This window comes from Amblyomma mixtum, chromosome 1, assembly GCF_055824585.1.
Source record: "Amblyomma mixtum isolate Tamu chromosome 1, ASM5582458v1, whole genome shotgun sequence".
In the NCBI taxonomy this organism is placed as follows: Eukaryota; Metazoa; Arthropoda; class Arachnida; order Ixodida; family Ixodidae; genus Amblyomma; species Amblyomma mixtum.
This window is the reverse complement of record NC_143012.1, coordinates 190,774,818-190,792,769: the sequence shown is the minus strand read 5'-3', so window position 1 is coordinate 190,792,769 and position 17,952 is coordinate 190,774,818. Positions and strand designations below refer to the sequence as shown.

General features: G+C 44.0%; 1 long non-coding RNA gene across 1 annotated transcript; it reads left to right on the top strand.

Annotated features, from left to right (window-relative positions):
* The first annotated feature begins 4,834 nt into the window (after positions 1-4,834).
* LOC149370316 (uncharacterized) lies at positions 4,835-16,336 on the top strand. The gene is made up of 3 exons (XR_016291166.1): positions 4,835-5,250; positions 5,926-6,016; positions 16,034-16,336. It is a non-coding gene; the product is annotated as an uncharacterized LOC149370316 (long non-coding RNA).
* The last annotated feature ends 1,616 nt before the right edge of the window (positions 16,337-17,952 follow it).

Below are 17,952 nucleotides of genomic sequence, written 5' to 3'. Positions count from 1 at the left end.
CGAAGATGCGGTGCGGGCGAAGGGAACAAAAATTTTGTGCTCTAGAGCCCATCACAACATATGCTTTTTTATATAAAGTACTTTTCGGGTAACATTTTTTTCTAACAAAGCAAGTCACATGCGTCATTTAATTTTATTGGCTTTTATTTAGGCGTTCTGCGCGCTCGGTTTTGAGCCAGAATTCCTTGGTACTTACAGAATTACTTGGTACTTACCGGACTCTCCATCGGACCTGGTAGATAACAAACACTTTTCAGCAAAAACCATGCCTTTCCTGGAAGTGTGCTTACCTGAGGCCGTCTTTATGCCACATCCACCACAAAGATTTGTGAAAGATTTGTGCTCCTTGATCAAGGGTTCGACCTCTTTGCAAGTTAATTTGGATCATAAGTTTTGACTTCTATCTTCCCCTTGGGTACACCGCAGCTTCCGCCGATTGCCGATCAAGCAAAGTTGTTTTCTTCAGCATCACAACAGGCGTAAGATGATTAATCCACTGGCAGAGATTTCACTTCCATCCTTGTCACCGGAATACGAGTAGAGACGTAGAATGGGTGCACTCTTGCTGAAGGTCGGCAGACACGATCATTCTGCGCTTCACTAATTCACAGCGCTTGCTCTTGAACCACAGCGTATGGGGCAGTTTTCAATTATTAGAGCTCTGCTGTCACCACCAGATCCTTCGAGGCCCACCGATCCGGCGCTCTCAATGGCTGCACATAACTCGGAGGCTTCCGACGCAGCGCGCGTGCGGCGCTTTGCTGGAAGCTCTTACTCACAAAGGTTCCTAGTTTTTCTCTTTGCTGATATTAAAAGCACTATGTGTTTTAGATAATGCGTGAATTACGTAGGCACGGTGTCTGGTTTCGTACGCGCTTTATCGCGGGGAAACTCGCTGGCACTGAACACGCGCTCGATAAAACTGCTCTAAAAATGTTTCTCCCAAACTACAGCAGCTTGTTTCAGCTTTCTGTCTTCTCTTTTGAAGCCTCGCTCTCATTTTTCAAGCTTAGTAGCATGAGATGGTGCAGTAAACATGGGAACACGATCTTTGATCGAGCAGTATACCACAAGTCTCTTGGTCGCATCGGCATTGAGATCTTTTTGTGCAGTCACAAGTAGCACGGGAAAAGAACGATCGGGAGCTCCGTCCCCGATATGACTACACGCTGAAAACACGCAGAACGGATACAGGCGGACACAGAAGGAACGCACAGAAGGCGCGCATAAAACCGACCTATCACCACAGAACTACTGGTAGGAGCGGACGCGATGACTTGCAGGTGCAAGAAGTCACGCAGAAGAACAAACACTGCACCTCGGCTAACAAAAGATATCCGCATAAGCAGATTAAACACGCACGCACAAGACCACCTTGCTGCCTTGCGAAGCAAGAGAACCGCATCGTCTGTTGCGGCAGCACCCTCCCATCAAGCAGCGCCCTCTGCCGCCATCTGGAGGGGCATGCTGGGCTCATACCCAGGCAGACCTCTCCTGTATTCATTAGTCTCTGTGTGTGCCGCCATCGGCAGACTAGTGCACAAGGCGCCACCCTGCCCCCTAGCCCAGCGCTGGTGCTCGTCACACTCGCCAGTATATTCTAAGCACTATAAATCTGTAAACAAAATATTTAGTCAATAAATTAAGGTGCATTGTTTTCCACCCTTGGGCCGCGAGTTGCGCAGCCGACTCCGCAGCCTACCGCCTCTGCGCGTAAAAGATTATAAAAAATGGCATTAGGAGAAGAGCGACGAGCAGTTCACCGACGATTGAATTGGATTCCAGAATACATAACGCGTTTCCTATACTTCTACACAGAAATGTATAGGGGATAGTTTCGGTTTTCGACATATCTACGTCTGGTTCGATATAATCGTGTGCAGCTGCAGTAATGCCTACACTGCGTGCAAACGGCACTTCGCGGACATCGAATAGCATTTCCGCTATTACAGGACTTTCCATGGCCCCGCTAAGGTCGATGCAGGTGCTGCTGAACGCGGCTAAGATAAGGCTTCATGCAGCATGAGTACACTTGGACGCAGAAGGCTGGACAACTGCTAGTCTACACTGTAAAAAATTTCACACCTTTAAAGGGAACAAACTGACTAACACACCCTCGCACCCGAAAAAATAGGAGTTTCTGTTACTCGTGCACCCGTCCTGCACCCGTCCTGCAACTTAGCATTTTAGGGGCGGGTGCATATGGCCAAAAAACCCCCCAACGCAAGCAAGGGTGTTCCTTTAAAAAATGTAAAGCTGGCTTCACCTCAGTTATGCATGCCGGACTAATTGGGGAAGGGAAATGTAAAAAACAAAATATAGCTGTAGCTCGTGTGTTTTATGGGACAAAATATGTTGGCGTGGTTCCTGTGACAACAACACGTGCACGTGTGAAGCAGTAACATGCGTTTTCGGAATTTTATCCACGTTTCACTGATGCATCGACGCGATTGTTACGGCAACATTCCACATGGCGATCCCAACTTAACTAATTATGAAGGCAGTACAAACGCTCTGACGGGGGCGATAGTATGCGCTTTTGAGGATTGCACTTTGAGGCATGGTTTACATCTTTCGCAGCCGAGAACATACATGCAGTGGCGAGAAAAATATTGGTTCACTCGCAGCTGAAAAAAAAGTTATTGATTTTATTACACATGCCAATAAAAAATGCTGGAATAATATCTACGCCACGAATGTGGGTGCTCATTGCTTGTTTTGATAATAACGTGCTCCTGTACTGAATCCATATCAAGGTGAAGCTGTTACGACTGCATCGCATTGAATAGAAAAATCATTACGTTAATGTCTTGGGATAATACGGGGTGTTCCACGTAACTTGAATCAAGTATTTAAAAAAAGTAGTTAACTGCAGCCCACTAAAACCAACGATACATTGTTCGCCATCGTGTTGCACTCCTCGGAATATTTTTTATTGCGCTTAATTAGTTAATTAACTAAGATTAATTATGCAAATTTTCAAATATTCATTTTAGTGCCAAGACCGTTACGTTAGGTTGTAGAGCAGGTTTATAAAAAACCAATCCAGTTTATTGTAGCATGGTATCTCATACGGGGTCCTTTTTTCCGGCATCTAAAGAAAGCCCGCGAAATATGAAAAAATACCATGTGACTACGCTCGTGCGCTACCAAATTGCAGCGCTCTCAACGGTGTTTCGAGCAAACGCAGCGTGCCCGCTGACCGTGGCGAAGTGATCGGTCGCCGCGCCGCTGCAGAAAGTGCTGGCGCGCGGGCTTTTTTTAGATGCCGGAAAAAAGGACCCCGTATGAGATACGATGCTACAATGAACTGGATTGGTTGTTTATAAATCTGCTCTACAACCTAACGTAACGGTCTTGGCACTAAAGTGAATATTTGAAAATTTGCATAATTCATCTTAGTTAATTAACAAATTAAGCGCAATAAAAAATATTCTGAGGAGCGCCACATAATGGCGAACAGTGCATCGTTGGTTTCAGCTGGCTGCGGTGTACCGCTTTTTTAAAATCCTTGGTTCAAGTTACGTGAAACACCCTGTATAGGTTTCAAACGGAGTACTGTCTACGCGAAATCATTCTACTTTACACACGAAACTACGCACAAACAACAAGACCCAGATTAGCAATTTCTTGAAGCAACCTCTGTGTCAACTGGAAGAAAAGTAACTATGCAGACCTGAAGTTAATTAGGTTCCCAGAAGAGCTTGAGAAGCTAAAGATCAAAGGGAGGAGAACAAAAACTGAACGAGTAGCAGAAGGTACCTGTGCAAACCCATTACAAAAAAAATGCTGTGGTATACGGCGTTTAATGTCTGAAAGCTAAACCTGAGCTATCGGAGACACCGTAGTGGAGGACTACATACTATTTTCGGCAATCGTGGGTCCTTTAACGAGCACTGACATTCGCACAACACACGGACAATTTAGGTATTTAGTGCTTCCGGTTTCCGTTCTGTACAAACTAGCGAACATCGTCTACGCACAGCAGAGCACAGGACATAGAACATGAGCTAGAACTTTTAGAACCTTAAGCGACCATTTCGATCCTCCCGCTGATCTCGTAACAGGCGCGCCGCGAGTGGAAGCACGCTGTGCGGGCCCATGAGAGCGCCAAGGGAGCCGAAGGTCTACTTGACCGCAGAAACATCTGTCGCGATCAGACCTTGCAGTACGCATTTGGCCTTCTGTGTTCCTCTCAATCACCGCTGCGTTTTGTTGATTAATTTAATTTTATGAAGAGCAATGCCACAGGCCTAGGGGCATTATGCCTATCCATCATAACCTAGCGCCCTCCCGCCCATCTTCTACCTCTCTGAGCTACCTCACCACGAATGCCCTGGCACCGTCCCTGTGCGGCGCTTCGAAGGTGTCGCTTGACGGTGAGGCCGCCGTCCTAAAATGTGCTACGACCTGCCTGCCATACATGTCATGCTCCCTCCACTTTCGACGACGATATAGGTTACACTTTTTTTAATATATATTTTGCCACCACCGAATTGCAGCCGCTGGAGTGAACGTAAAAGAAAAAAACGGCAAGGGGGCCAATTCATGGTAACTTTTGAATCCGAAGAAATATATCTAATTTAATCACTTCGCATTTTCCGTAGCTGGTAACTGTTGGCAATCGTTGCGTACGCTGTTCCGGTGCTGCAAATACATTCTAGCTTACGTACGCACTGTAAAAAGCCCAATAAACTGAATTCAAAACTGAAACTGAAACTGCATTTCCGCCGCTAGGCGGCCATCGGTACCTTTGGGCCTTTGTTGATTTACTCCCGCCCTTCTTTCCTTCCTCCATGTTCCCGCCTGTTGTGTGTCACGTGGTGTGGCCGCGGCGTCGTGGTGCGCGGGCTTCAGCGGTTGACGTGAACTGCGTTTTCGACCGCATTTTCCGAGGTACCGCATTGAACTGAAGTGTTTTTTGTGCATATATAACTGGAGTAGTGCGTAGGTTCGTTCACTGCTGTCCATGTACTCGTATCTCACGTATCGGAACAGAAGCAGCCTTTGGAGGCTCTGCCGAATGCGTTTCTTTGTTCTAGATTGGCAGAAAGGCCGACGCTCGCTCACGTTTTAAAGGTTTGATGTCAGGAAGCAAGGGCGAAGTTATAATGTGAGCGTGTTTATGCACCACAATGCATTTGTAATGTAGAAACGTTGTCCTGAAGTCGGCGTTAATGAAAAACACGAGCGTTGCGGTGGTTTGGAGACGTACTTCAGCTCGGCACGGCTACGCACCTGCCTCGAATGGTAAGCAATCCTATGTCTTCATGCATGCTGGTTTGCATTATTCAAAGCATATTTTACGGAAGAGCGGCCTCAAGGCTTGCCGCTTCTATTACCAAAGTGCCGAGATCTGCAGACAGGCAGCTCTTTCCGTGTATCCAGGAAGAGAAGCAGCACTGAACAGAGTTCGCCGAGAATCATTCTACTCAGAGCTGTTTTTGTTTTGACGAAACGAATGTTGCAAAGTACTGCCTCATGCTACTTAAGAGCTCTAGTATGTCTGTTCTGTCAAATTCAAAGCCGTTTAACGCTATTTCGTCAAATTCGTTGTCCTACGGTTTATCTGCACATGGTAATTTTTCCGCCCGTGCGTAAGGTCTATTCTGTATCTCTGCGTAAAATGCGTTGCGTCAGCGGGACGTCTGAGATAAGCTTTCAATTTTGTGTGCTGCAGGCGCTGACCGCTGGTCGTTTTTGCATCAGGCCAGGTTTTTGCATAAATTTGTTGACGCTGCTATCTATTTTGGTTTTCAATTGTTTTTACAACGTCATCCAGATAAAAGAATCCTGTGCTGTGCCAGCTAGGTATATTTAGCTTGCTTTTGCAAGTTTTTAAAAGCTTCATTCTTTGGCCATAGTGACCTAATTTCTGAATTTTGGCGGTCTGTAATCGTGATGGTATTAAATGGATGTCTGCAGGGGGAAACATCTACATCCACATGGGAGTCCACAGCCACAGCTTGCACCTTGTTGCCACTGGGCAATATTCATGAGCAGTATGGAAGCAAAGGTGCGTTTCAGTTCTTGCTGCAAGCTTCTTTTTATGTTGTATGCTTGGTTCTCTTTTGGGCCATTTTCCCTTTCCTTCATCAAGCTGCTTCATGAAACAGGGTACATAGCCTAACCATGCCCTCATTTATTGTACATCCTTGCTAGTTCGTTGTCAGCATAGGGTTACTGCAAACCAGTTTGAGTGTTGTTGAACGTAGTTTTCTCGTCATCATCATCATCCTGATTACACCCACTGCAGGGCAAAGGACTGCCTTTGCCAGCTGCGGCTACCATATCCCTGCGAACTTGGTACTAGCATTTGGTGATAAAAAGTGTGCTACCGCATAATGTCTTCACCTCATCCACCCACCTAACTTCCTGCCGCCCACTGCTACGTTTGCCTTCTCTTGGAATCCTCTCCGTTACACTTGAGGACCAACGGAGTGGATTCCAAGAGACGGCAAATGAAGTGCCAAATGTGTGGATGGGTTTGTTTTGTATGATGTGAATGGGATTAGGACAAAAACTAGAGCTTCTTGGTGCATCTTTATTTGTGTGTCATGAAGTTGGGAATTTCTAAACATTGTCGTTATCAGTTGTTGATAATGGAAAATGGGTTGTTACAAAAAGTGCTGCAAAATAAAATCCTGTGCTAGAACAGAACCCCTACTCACTGGGTGCTCACTTTAAGACCTGCTTTTGTAACTAAGTATATGTGGGCATATGTAAGGGTCTCAGTATGACAAATATAATGCAGGTACACTCATTTAAATAAGCCAGTCAGAAGCCCAATGCAGAAGCAGGTATGAATACTTAGACAATCAAGAGTGATAATTAAAAAAAAACCTAGACCCTTACTGTAGCATCAGCATTCAAGTTAGTTAGCTGCAGCTAGAATCAACTAAAAGCCATTGATAACGGTGGCATAGAAAGCCTAGAGGGTTAGTTTGTGGGACATCTGGCACCAAGAGCACACTTACAGATGTAGGCAAGAGCAAGCTGAATGGCTTTTTGGATTTAATACATCTTCTATTTCCTGTACAGTCACTTATGCCAGTCCGATCTATGTTAAAGCAGAATAGCTAACTGTGTGGCTCATAACCCCACTGTTCTTTTTTTTTTTGAGGTAGCAGTAGCTGGCATCACAATTAATTCAACTACGCAGAGCATGGGCAATAAAAAGATGAAAAACGAGCACTACCGACATGTGGCACTGCATCAAAGATTGTCTACATAAAGCAAAACAAACATTGGCGAATAAAAACAAAAGAATAAAAAATGTTGAAAAAATCACTATTCTGCCTTCTAAGCTGCTAAGGTAGCCTATAGTCTGGGACAGCTTTCTGTGGCTATGCAGTGGAAGGTACGAGCACGCACCGCCAGCTTAAACACCTATCTCTGTCCCTCGTGACGGTGTGATAAGAGGCACCCTTGTATAAGTCTTGCCCTCATAGCTTCCACTGCATAGCCACAGAAAGCTGTCCCCAAGTATTGTTCTTTTCGTGTGAGCACAACAGAATGTTTGCTGACACACTTGTCTTGCTCCTGATGGATCAAACGCATCAACAACAATCTCGTCTCACACGTGTCTCACAACTTGAAAAGAATAGGAGCTAGGGCCGGTGTGCGAGTAGTATTCTCAGCTCCAAGCAAATTGCAACGTCTCTGCAAGAGTGTCAACTGTGAAGGGTTGGCACCTGCAGAATGCGAAAAGAACCAAGAATTCTCTTATGTACAAGTGCCCCAAAAATGTGGCGCACAGAAGTGAGCTATCCCGCGGAACGGGCTGTATCAGTCAAACAGGAGATGCCTAAACGACTGTCTGAGCGAACACAAGAGCTCCTTAAAACCACCTCCCGAAAGCAATATGGTCATATATTGGCTGTCGTGTGAAAACTGCGCCTCTGCTTTCAGCCAACCATACTGTACACTTACATAAGGACCAGCACACGCGGGAGATTGTTGTTGATGCGTTTGATCCGTCAGGAGCAAGACAAATGCATCAGCAAACCTACTGTTGTGCTCACATGCAAAGAACTAGGCTACCTCAGCAGTTTAGACGGCAGAGTAATGGTTTTTCTACATTTTGAAACACTTTTTTTTTGTTTTTATTCGCCAGCATTTTTGCCCTTTGCAGACAATCTTTAATGCAGTGCCACATGTTTTGCAAGCGGGCAAACTGTTGCAAAAAATAATGTTGGTTGTGCCCTTTTTTCACTTGTTTATTTTGTGGCGATCTTTAGATCGTCAGTCAGCGCCGAGTCTGTCTAGTTCTTTCATCCCATTACTGTCATGCTGTGCCTTTCATCCTGACGAACATGTACCGACTAGTTCAAGAAAGTAACTTTTTACATTGTGAAGCCATTTTACCAATTGCATTTGCATGGTTTGAATGAATGACCATTCAGTTTGCTATTGCATCTTTTTGGAACCGAACAAGCTTAAATTTTGCAAGCTTACCAAACTCTTAGGATGCTTATGTTTGTTATTAGCAGCATTAAGTCTCCTTTGCTGCTCACGTCTACAGAAGGCAAAATGCTCGACTCATTATGATATTGCGGGGACTATATTAGGTAGACTGGCAGGAACAATGCCACCATCCAAGTAGGGGAGTGGGAGTTTCAGTGTCAGGGTTATACATCTGTACAATGTAAAGATTCAGATTGGTGTCCTCTTTGTAACTTGCAATTGTAATTTTTCTAGTGTTACAGAAGCCTCTTAAAGTCCAGCCAATATATTGACCTATATGGAAGCTGCTATATGCCTGGTGATAAGTAGGCTGTGTATTTTGTTGCTGTGCAATACTGAATAAGGTGATTCCACGCCACCTTATCCAGACTTTTGCACTCGACTGCACTTGATTTCTTAAAGAAACAAAAAAATCATGGCTTATTTTATTACCATGACAAAGATTTTTCCAGCATGTTCTTGGCAGAGAAAAAGAAGTTTCATGTCGTGGCCACCGTCCTATGTTTACAAGAAATAGCAAAGCTAAGTCTTGCAAAAAAACATGTTAAAAATAAACGCTTTACGCATGACTGAAACTTTTTTCATGTAAATAAAGGATGTGCTTTCATGTCCAATAAATTGGACTCATGTATAAAACATGAAAGAAGGTACAAAAATATTGGAAATTGATATTTTTTATCCAATTTATGTTCTCATAACAGTCATTTAAACCATTTTTCTGGGTTATCCAAAAGGCAAAGGATGGAATAAAAGTGTTTCAGAGATGAAAATAAACGCGAGGCATGTCAGTCAACTAAAAAAAATTCTATTTTTGAGGCATATTCAGCCACCAGTTGCACAGTGAGGTTGGCCTCATTTACTTTCTAATGGCTGTGACATTTCTAAAATTTTAATTGGAGCAATTTTCGTTTTAGGCGAGAAAATAATTTCGCAATTTGAGTCTCTACCTTCAACCCCAGCATTGCTGGCTGCTTGCTCGACACTGCGGTGCATGCTAGAGCCGGCATCAAGAAGACACAAAGCTTTGCTGCACGGTGCTCCATGTGGATGCTCCTCATATTTTGGTTTTGAGAAGTCTGCTGGCGTATTCGCTCAAATTTTGTCAGTTTAAACTCGAGCATGACTTAAGTCCAGCATGCACCATTGAGAGAAAGATAAAGGCTTGATGTGGTGAAAAATGCGTATTCCTTTTAATGGTAGCACTTTTGTAAACCGCCTAGTCAGTTCACCTTTATTTTCTTGAATCATTTGTTGGAGCGCCCAGAGGGCTACGACACTCTTAATGGTTTTCTCCGCCCATGTAAACAGCTTATAGAGGATCAGTATTTGACCTTTCTATGGCCTCTGAATGCTTTCTGTTGCTGCAGGGGGCCTCACACTTCCACCAATGCCGTTAAAGTGCTTCCCGGCTGAGTACTGTTTGTGTCGAGGAACGAGAGCCGTCCTGCCATGTGGCCACTTCATTTTTACTTTTTGTAAATCTATCCTTCAGCAGGTTTCTTTATTGCTGAAGCTGGTGGCATCGAAGACCAGCACACCATTGGATTCGGGCAGCGGAGTGCTGGTTTTGTGTAATTTACAGCTGGTGGCAAAGTGTGCTGGAGTGAAAAGGAAGCACTGAGCAGTGTCGATGTTGAACGCAGGGACTCAACTTTTAAGATTGTTTTCTCGCTTAAAACAAAAAAAGAGCTCCAAATAAACTAAAAATAAATGCCATTAAATAGTACTGTTTAACTTTCTATCTTTCATAATTTAATTAAGATCACCTCATTATGTAGTAGACTACTGAATATGTCACAAAAAGCAAATTTTCTCGACTTTAGAATGCTTTCGCTGGCTTGCCTTACGTGTTTTGCTCTCTCAAACATTTTTATCGCCTTTGTCTTCTCGACAGCTTAGAAAATAGAATAACTACTGTGAGAACATAAGATTTCAAATTTTTATGTTTTGTACTTACTACATGTTTTATTTAAAAAAAAATAAGTTCAATTTACTGCATTGGATATGTAATACCTTTAATTTATATAACAGAAACTTCATAGTCCTGCGTAAGAATGTTTCTTTTTACAAATTTTTCTGCAAGCTTACGTTTGGCTATCACTTTCAAACATGAGATGGCGGTCACGACGGGAAAAAATTGCTCTGCCTAAAACAAGCTGGGATAATGTTTGCCTAAGTAATGCAATAAGCCATGAATTTTTTTAAAGAAATCGAAGATTCAGTGCTAAGCCTGGAACAGTTGGCATGGAATGGCCCAATGGCATATAAATGCCAACTGTGCGCTGATTTGAACAAGCCTTTATATTATTTTTGTAGCTCATTAATATTGCAGTGTAGGTTGAATGCAATTTTTTCTGCTTGCATAATTGGAATGGTTCCATATCATGCCATTTATTTCGCATCTTGTATGCAAACTTGTATTGCGTTGCCAATATTTTATGCTGCTAGCGTTGACCCCATATGAATATTGCTGCTCCTTAGCAGCAGACTCAACTGATCCACTGGAATGGTATCACTGTGTGTACCTTTGGTAAATTTCTGGGAAAAATGTATTCATTCACCTGGTTGCTTGGTAGTTTCATGTTTCATATGTAATGACAGATGAAATGCAGATCTGTCCTAAGGATGAATGTGGCCATTTGTTAACACCATTTTACAGTAGTGATATTTGCAAGATGATCAATTCTATTTATCTACTTTGTACTTTTGTTCACTACGTAGTGCATGTATGCCTCCAAGAAAGGGAACGCGAACCAGAAAGGAAACAGCTTGGAACCCCTTGTGGTCTTTTTCCAGATGTAGACTTCATCTCTTAATGTGTGATAGTATATTAGTCCAGGCAAAGCAGCGTGCAGGGTAACAGGGCACTGACAGGAAGACACAGGTACTGCGCTGACTAACAATTCAGGAATTTATTGCTTTGCTCACTATAAATACAGGAAATATCATCCAAAATACAAAAGAAGGAAAGTCATGGAATCATCATTTGGTCACATCTGTCGGGATTATTTATCCAGATAGCCAATTTCTTTTTTCGTTGGTGTTAGTGATGATGTGCTTCCATAGGTTAAACAATTCTTATGTGTCATGCACGTCTCTTATATCTCGGCATGAGCTGTTAATTATATTTTCTAAGAATTTTACATCATCGAAAGTGTGGAGTGCACTCACAGTTCGGCACGTGTCTTGCTAGTTTGCTACTATATCCTGTCTCAGTATTGCCGACTTGTTCTATTAGACAAATGTTGACACGCTGACCTTATTTCTCAACATACGACGCTCCGCATGAGAGAGGGATCTCATAAACTAAGCCACAGTCGCATGCTGTGAATTTGTTTCGGTGCTTCATCTTGTGTTGGGCTGTTTTTGAAGCACCTTTGCTGGGTGCGTTGCATACTACGTTCAGCTACTTTCTGCAAAAAAGCAAATGAATCCATCGCAAAGAACTTCCGCAAGCTGCAAAAGAAGGTCAAGCGCCAAACAGTGAAGAACGAAACCTAAAAACTTGTGTCAAGCCAACAACTTGTCCAAATTAGTGCTGGCTATGAAGAAAAGTGATGGCCTATGCCTGAATGCCTTCGCTATTGCAAAAACACCAACAATAACTGACCTTTCGGAGTAATTGTCGCTGAACAAGGATCAAGGCAGTAATAATTGCTCTCCTTGTTCACCGTGGGAGACCTCTTCCTGGTAAAGAAGCCAGAAGTGTCCCCATTCCTCTCGAACAGCTGTACAGAAGAATTGTCATCTCATTCTGATCAAGGACTTACATTGCACGCTGCTAAATGCTGCCTTGTTTGAGACGATAAGAGAAGGCATTAATTCAATGGGAGCAGTACAATTCCAGAACCTGTGCAGAATTAATGCGGATAGATTCCTCGAGTTGCTAACCATCTACTTCCGTTCTACCTATGTAAAGTTTAATGATGTGTGCATACAGTGGCAGGGAGTATGCACCAGTTCCAGCGTTGCACTAATTCTCATTGTGCTGCTAGCCTGTCAAAATAGCCAATTATTAAAAAGCTGTGCATGGCACCAGTTTGATGACGACCTTCCGATTTGTGGACGACTTCTTAGTAATCCACAAGCTTCATTACCAAGGGTAACACAAAGTCATTGTTGACATCTTCAAGACCTTCTCCAAAGTTCTTGCTAACTTTGAGCTGACCAAAGAAATGCCACTGGAGGTACAGCTTCCCGATCTGTGGCTGTACTTTGTAGAGACCCATATGTGCTGGCGTTACTTCTCAGGGTCGAAAAAAAGGCTGTTGCTACTGGCGCACTGAAAAATATCCTAAATAGCTCGTGTATTGACCGTCAGCAAGAATGCCTTGAGGCCCACCTGACATGGCTACCTGAAGCTGATTTCCCAGATGACCTCATCTGCAGCCTTGGCTTCAGTTTAAAGAAATTTGCCTATCTACCTCTAAAAGGCTTCAGAAAGAACGGAACGTAGCTGCCATAGCATATTATTATGGGGTTTAGCTCAGCAGCAGGCGCGACAGGTTGCACTCAGAAGGCACCCCAAACCAAGTCACCCCGAGCGCTAGCTGCAGCGTCTCTGTTGTCGTGAACTGCCCAGTGTCAAAACAACGTCCTCTTCGCCTTGCGACTTGCACTGTAGCACTACCCACTCCGCCTCGCGGGAAGGAAGCACAGCCCCTGGGCGCCCTAAGGTGGTGTGAATGGTAGGGCTTAAGACAGGTGACGTGCACGAGCTTTGTGGAGGGGGCCGGGAGAAGAGTGCGGGGGTGCAGGGACGCGATTTCATAGGTCACATTGCTCAGTTGAATTTCTTTGGAGGAGAAATTCTAGAGGCCCTTGTACTGTGCGATGTCAGTGCACGTTAAAGAACCCCAGGTGGTCGAAATTTCCGGAGCCCTCCACTACGGCGTCTTTCATAGCCTCAGTTGCTTTGGGACGTTAAACCCCATAAACCAACCAACCAACCAATCACATTGCTCAGTTGCCTGAAGAGAAGACGCGGTAAGGAACCACGCAACGAGGCAGCAGCTTCTCACCCAGGCCGACATGGTGTGCAGGGAGCCAGAGGAGTACGTGGAAGCCAGTAGGGTAGTGGGCAACACGGTGATTAAGGTCATAGGTGCATGGTATCAGCCACGCACTAAAGAAAGTGGTCAGGCAGGCTGATGTGAACTTAGTATGCAACACGCCCAGCTAGGGTGTTTCAAAGATAGCCTGGTATAAAAGAAGGCTGTCAAATCCGCAGCATGCGACAGTGACTTAGGCACCTTGTTTAGTAAGTTCACACCAGCTCGCCTGACCACTTTCTCTTGCGCGTGGCTGATACCATGCACATATGCCGTCACAGCTAACTTCCATTCTTCTTTCTGAAGCCTCGTTGGGGTGGATCAGCAAATTTCTTTCATTATCTTCAAGCGAAGGCTGCAGACGAGGTCATCCGGGAAACTAGCTTCAGGTAACTATGTTAGTTGGGCCTCAACGCTTTCCTGCCGACAGTCAATACACAATCTGTTTGAGACATTTTTTAGTGTGCCAGTAGCAACAGTCTTTTTTTTTTACTGTGGAACATAACACCAGCACATATGAGCCTCTCTGATGTGCAGCCATAGATCGAGAAGCTGTACCTCCAGCAAGGACTTCGGAGAAGGTCTTGAATATGTGAACAATGCCGTTGTGTTGCCCTTGTTTATGAAGCTTGTGGATTACTTGGAAGTCGTCCAAGAATTCGAAGGTCATTATCAAATTGGTGTCATGCAAAGCTTTTTAATAGTTGGCTATCTTGACAGGCTAGCAATACAATGAGAATTAGTGCAACACAGGAACTGGTGCATACTCCTTGCCACTGTGTGTGCAGGTCATTAAACTAAAATAATAGATGGTTAGCAGCTCGAGGAATCTATCAGCATTAATTCTGCATTGGTTCTGGATTCGTGCTGCTCCCATTGAATCAATGCCTTCTCTTACCGTCTCAAACAAGGTGGTATGTGGCAGCGTGTAATGTTAGTCCTTGATGGCAATGAGAAGACACTCCTTCTAGACGGCTGTTCAAGAGGAATGCGGACACTTCTGGCTTCTTTACCAGGAAAAGGTCTTCCACGGTGAGCAAGGAGAGCAATTCTTGCAGATACTGCCCTAAGGGTTGCTGCCGCGATCCTTGTTCAGAGACAATTACTCTGAAAGGCCAGTTATCATTGCGTTGTTGCCATAAAGAAGGCATTCAGGCATAGGCCCTCACTCTTTTTCACAACCAGCCCTAGTTTGGTGAAGTTGTTGGCTTGACGTTCGTTTGCAGCTTGTGGAAGTTCTTTGCAGTGGCTTCACTTGCTTTTTCACAGAAAGTAGCTGAACGTAGTATGCAATGCTCCTAGCAAAGGTGCTTCAAAAACAGCCCAGCATAAGACGAAGCACAGAGACAAATTCATGGCATGCGACAGTGGCTTAGTTTACAAGATCCCTCCGTCACGCGGAGCGTCCTGTGTTGGGAAATAAGGCCAGCATGTTATCATTTATCTAATGCAACATGTCGGAATACTGAGAAAGTATGTGGTAGCAAGCTACCAAGACACGTATCGGACTGTGAGTGTATATCACACTTTCGACAATGTAAAATTCTGAGGAAATGTAAGAGACGTGCATAGTACATAAGAATTGTTCAACCTGTTTAAGCACATCATCACTAACTCTAACGAAAAAGAAATCAACTACCTGGATAAATAATCACGACAGATTTGACAAAATGACGATTCCATGACTTTCCTTCTTTGTATTTTGGATGATGCTTCCTGTATTCATTGCAAACTAAACAAGGAATTCCGAAGTTGTTATCGCTGCACCTGTCTTGTCTGTGTCCTGTTATCCTGCGTGGTTTTGCAAAGATTCATGCACCAACTGGCCGAGCTCCTTTTCTTGTAGTAGTTTAGTGGCCTTGTGCAAATTTTTCTTGATGGATTTTTGAGTTTACTGGCTGCGGACATGGTTGATATGTTAACTTAGCACTGTTGCCTGCCTTTCAAGATGTCACTTGCTTGGTGTAATAATGAATGCATGCTTTGCGTTAGTTGCAGCCGACCACTCTCATAGAAGGGGTCGTATTGCTGACTTTGATCAGATACTGTGCTTTCTGTTACAGTGAATGTTGCACATTACTTGTCGTTTGGTTTATTGTAAAGCATTTTGAAGTGCTCTATTTTCGCCTTTGTTGTCATGGTGTTTTGTGCCTTTTATAATCAGTTTACCCGCCAGGCAGGCCAGTGGTTTGCACTAGCTTGTAGCAGTTCATGCAGAATTAATTGCATGGCCTGACCACCTTCATTCCATTTCATAACATCTATCTTTTTAGCTAAAACATTGTTTATATAATGCCGTTTAGAGCTATTTTTTCTAAACCACAGTGGCCTCTTTGGAATGGTTCAAAAAATAACAGCTGGCGCCTGCTTGCCACTTGGACAGATTTTCTTCTTTCTGTTAGCGTTAGCATGCATTATAAAACACATTGTTAATGAGCAATATGTTGGCATTTATAAGGACCATTGAGCAGTGTAAACTGATATGAAATATTTTACTCTTTTTGTCTGAAATGCAGACTCACACCATGTATGCTGTTCACCGAAGACAATCCTGAGGTGGCTGAGAACCTGTTCGTCGAGGGAGGATGACTACTCTGCAGGCTTACCACTGCGGCTCACTCCACAACTGCCATAATGTCAGGAATATGGGTGTTCAGCATAATCTGCCTTAAGTTTGCGTTTTTGCTTTTTCCTGGGAGTTAGCGTCACAGTCCAAGCCTTCTTCAGGCTGGTATAGAAGGCTGCACAGGCATGAATTTTTCATTCTGTTTGCTCTGAAAAATTAGGAGGTAGAGTATGTGCAATGGAACCTTGTTCTTGCAGCACCATAAACCCAATAACAGCAGGTATGGTGCTGTTGTACCTTAAAGTTTTAAGTTCTTTGGATGGCAGTGAGGAATTCATTGGAGAAGCTTCTTGTGCATTGTTTTATGGATGTGTTTTGTTCTAATAAAAACATTCAACATTTCTGCAGTTTTGTGAGTTTTGTCAATAAACGTTTTTCTTAGGTGCATACAGCCTGTTTACTGCTATGAAGAGCTCCAGTAATACAGGTATATTGCAATACATAGGCATTATAATGGTAAATTTAAAGAACGCTTAAGAAAAGTAATAAAAGTGGGAACAAATTATGAACCCATTGCATGCTTTTTCCTGAAGGGTGTAGGGGTGTAAGAAGCATAAAACTCCTGTGGCTCGGTGGTAATAGCGTGTGATACACCTCAACACCTTTGGGTCAAGTTGTATCATTTTCGGGTCGGTTCTTTCATGAAACACCCCACGTTAAAGGTGTATTGAAATCACAAAACACCCTTCTGGGCCGGGTGCAAGGGTGCGAGTTATAGACACCTGTAAACTCCTTTAGAGGTGTTTTATTTTTTACAGTGTACATAAAACTGTAGTGTACCGTGCGCGACATGCGAAGGGAGGTCGGGGATTTGAAACTCACCGTCACCATGTGGTTGCCTTTTTCTTCTAGTTTTTAAGGCGGAAGCCTTTAATGCCTCATCGTTGTAAGCAGGACTTGTCGACAGAAATGTCACGCTTTTCAATTGGTCGAAACGGTCGTGACGTCACAGTGCACGAATTTCAAACGGGGCCAATTGTACTTTGGCTAGTAACCATGCAACCAATTAAAGAGATCGTGTAGTAAGTGGAATTGAGTTTAGATAACTGCTTAATTGTCCAATTAGAGTAATTAACCTCTCTAGTCAGGCCAGATAAATAAATAAAACCGAGTAGGAAATTCGTCGAGTTCGGGAATCGAACCCCGGTCTCCGGAGTGCGAGACGAGCATGCTAACCACTCCGCCATGCCAGCTTTTTTTTTTCTTTACTGGTCCGCCATGCCAGCTCGATGGTTTGGAATGAACAAAGGCGCGTCTAGTGAATACGGTGTCTTCGTTCACTCCCATCTTCCTCCCTTCTCGTTACGGCGAGGTTCAGGTGTCCACCGAGATATGCTAAACAGATACATTTCCTTTCCTCAAAAATCAATTTACCAACGAGCAAGGCGTAGAACCGAACTTGAGATGGCGTTCTATGGATGATGATGATGATGAAAAGCCTTTATTTAATAAAAGAGGTGAGGCTTTCTTAAAGAGCCCCGCAATGGGTGGAGTCCCTATTCCGGGACCCCATTGGTCGAAGCCGCCAGCTTAGCCCTCTTGACCAAAGCCTTTTGGGCCTGAAGGTCCGAGCAGCCAAGCAGGGCCACCTCCCATTCCTCTCTGGTAGGGTTGGGGTGGGGGGAGAGAGCTGAGTTGCGCTGGCAAGCCCAAACCATGTGGTAGGTGTCAGCCACCTCGCCACAGTGTTTGCACCTGCCAGTGAACGCGGGATCGAAGTGTTTTAAGACTGCCGGGCACAGCATTGTATTAGTGAATAGTCTAAGTAGAACGCGTTCGTTTGCTTTCCCCAGTCCCTTTGCAGGGGCT